The following is a 2,844-nucleotide window of genomic DNA, read 5'->3' on the forward strand; positions in this document are numbered from 1 at the left end:
TTTCTGGCGTTAAACGCCAATCTGATGCTTTTTACTGGCGTTTAAACGCCAATAAACTTATCCTCCAGGGTGTGCTATTTTTTTTAATGCTGTTTTTTATTTTGCTTTAATTTTTGCAGTTGTTTTTGTGACTTCACATGATCATCAACCTAAAGAAAACACAAAATAACAATGGAATTTTAACATAGATAGATAAAATTGGGTTGCCTCCCAATATGCACTTCTTTATCGTCTTTAGATAGACTATTACTGAGCTTTAATCCAGTCCCAGTCTTGAGCATTCTTGCTCAACATTGCCTTCAAGATAATGCTTGACTCTTTGCCCATTAACAATGAACTTTTTGTCAGAGTCACTATCATGAAGCTCTACATATCCATATGGTGACACACCTATAATCACATATAGTCCTCTCCACCGGGATTTCAACTTTTCGGGGAATAATCTGAGCCTAGAGTTAAACGGCAGAACTTTCTGCCCTGGCTCAAAGACTCTGGATGACAGCTTCTTATCATGCCATCGTTTTTCTTTCTCTTTGTAAATTTTTGCATTTTCGAAAGCATTGAGTCTGAATTCCTCTAGCTCATTTAACTGGAGCAATCATTTTTCTCCAGCTAACTTGGCATCAAGGTTTAGGAATCTGGTTGTCCAGTAGGCCTTGTGATCTAGTTCCACTGGCAAGTGACAGGCTTTTCCATACACATGCTAGTATGTAGAGGTCCCTATAGGAGTCTTGAATGTTGTTCTGTATGCCCACAGAGCATCATCTAAGCTTCTTTCCCAATCCCTTCTACGGTTAATCACAGTCCGTTCCAGGATTCTTTTAAGTTCTCTATTAGAGACTTCAGCTTGCCCATTTGTCTGTGGATGATATAGAGTTGCCACCCTATGGCTAACTCTATATCGAACCATAGTAGAGTAAAGCTGTTTATTAGAGAAATGAGCGCCCCCATCACTGATTAGTACTCTAGGGACACCAAATCTGCTACTTGGTTCTCTATCCCTTTTCTGTCTCTTATTTTTATATCAAACACTTGTAGAAGCAACACCCATCTTATGAGTCTGGGTTTTGAATCCTGCTTTGTGAGTAGATATTTAAGAACAGCATGGTCAGTGTACACAATCACTTTTGATCCTACTAAATAAGATCTGAACTTGTCAATTGCGTAAACCACTGCAAGTAACTCTTTTTCTGTGGTTGTGTAGTTCTTCTGTGTGTTATTTAAAACACGGCATAATAAATAACGTGCAGAAGCTTGTCATGCCTTTGTCCCAACACTGCACTAATGGCATGGTCACTGGCATCACACATTAGTTCAAATGGTAATGTCCAGTCTGGTGCAGAGATAACTGGTGCTGTGACCAGCTTAGCTTTCAGAGTCTCAAACGCCTACAGACACTCTTTATCAAAGATAAATGGCATGTCAGCAGCTAGCAGATTACTCAGAGGTTTTGCAATTTTTGAAAAATCTTTTATAAACCTCCTATAGAATCCTGCATGCCCCAGAAAGCTTCTGATTGCCATAACATTGGCAAGTGGTGGTAACTTTTCAATTACCTCTACCTTTGCTTGATCCACTCTATTCCCTTGTTCGAAATTTTGTGCCCAAGGACAATTCCTTCAGTCACCATAAAGTGACATTTCTCCCAGTTTAAAACCAGGTTAGTCTCTTGGAACCTCTTTAGAACAAGTGCTAGATGGTCAAGACAGGAGCTGAATGAGTCTCCAAATACTGAAAAGTCATCCATGAAGACTTCCAATCACCATATCAGAGAAAATAGAGAGCATGCACCTTTGAAAGGTTGCAGGTGCAACGCATAGACCAAATAGCATCCTTCTGTATGCGAATACTCCAAATGGACATGTGAATGCTGTTTTCTCTTGATCCTGGGGATCTACTGCAATTTGATTATAACCTGAATATCCATCCAGAAAGCAGTAGTAATCATGACCTTCTAGTCTTTCTAGCATCTAGTCTATGAATGGTAAAGGAAAATGATCCTTTCTGGTAGCTGTATTGAGCCTTTTGTAATCAATACACATACGCCACCCTGTAACTGTTCTTGTAGGAACCAGTTCATTTTTTTCATTATGAACCACTATCATGCCACCCTTCTTAGGGATGACTTGGATAGGGCTCACCCAGGGGCTAGCAGAAATAGGATAAATAATCCCAGCGTCTAGTAATTTAGTGACCTCCTTCTGCACTACCTCCTTCATGGCTGGATTCAACCGCCTCTGTGGTTGAACCACTGGCTTAGCGTCATCCTCCAATAGGATCTTGTGCATGTATCTGGCTGGGCTAATGCCCTTAAGATCACTGATGGACCACCCAAGAGCTGTCTTGTGTGTCCTCAGCACTTGAATTAGTGATTCCTTTTCCTGTGGCTCTAAGGTAGAGCTTATGATTACAGGAGAAGTGTCACCTTCTCCCAGAAATGCATATTTCAGGAATTGTGGTAATGGTTTGAGCTCGGGTTTAGGAGGTTTCTCCTCTTCCTGAGGGATTTTCAGAGGTTCTATTATTCTCTCTGGTTCCTTCAGATCAGGCTGAACATCTTTAAAGATATCCTCTAGCTCTGATTCGAGACTTTCAGTCATATTGACCTCTTCCACCAGAGAGTCAATAATATCAATGCTCATGTAGCCGTTTGGGGTGTCTGGATGCTGCACAGCTTTGACAACATTCAACTTAAACTCGTCCTCATTGACTCTCAGGGTTAATTCCCCTTTTTGGACGTCAATGAGGGTTCATCCAGTTGCTAGGAAAGGTCTTCCTAGAATGAGAGTTGCACTCTTGTACTCCTCCATTTCCAGCACCACAAAGTCAATGGGAAAGCCAAAT

The sequence above is a fragment of the Arachis duranensis genome, chromosome 4 (genome assembly GCF_000817695.3).
Source record: "Arachis duranensis cultivar V14167 chromosome 4, aradu.V14167.gnm2.J7QH, whole genome shotgun sequence".
NCBI lineage: Eukaryota > Viridiplantae > Streptophyta > Magnoliopsida > Fabales > Fabaceae > Arachis > Arachis duranensis.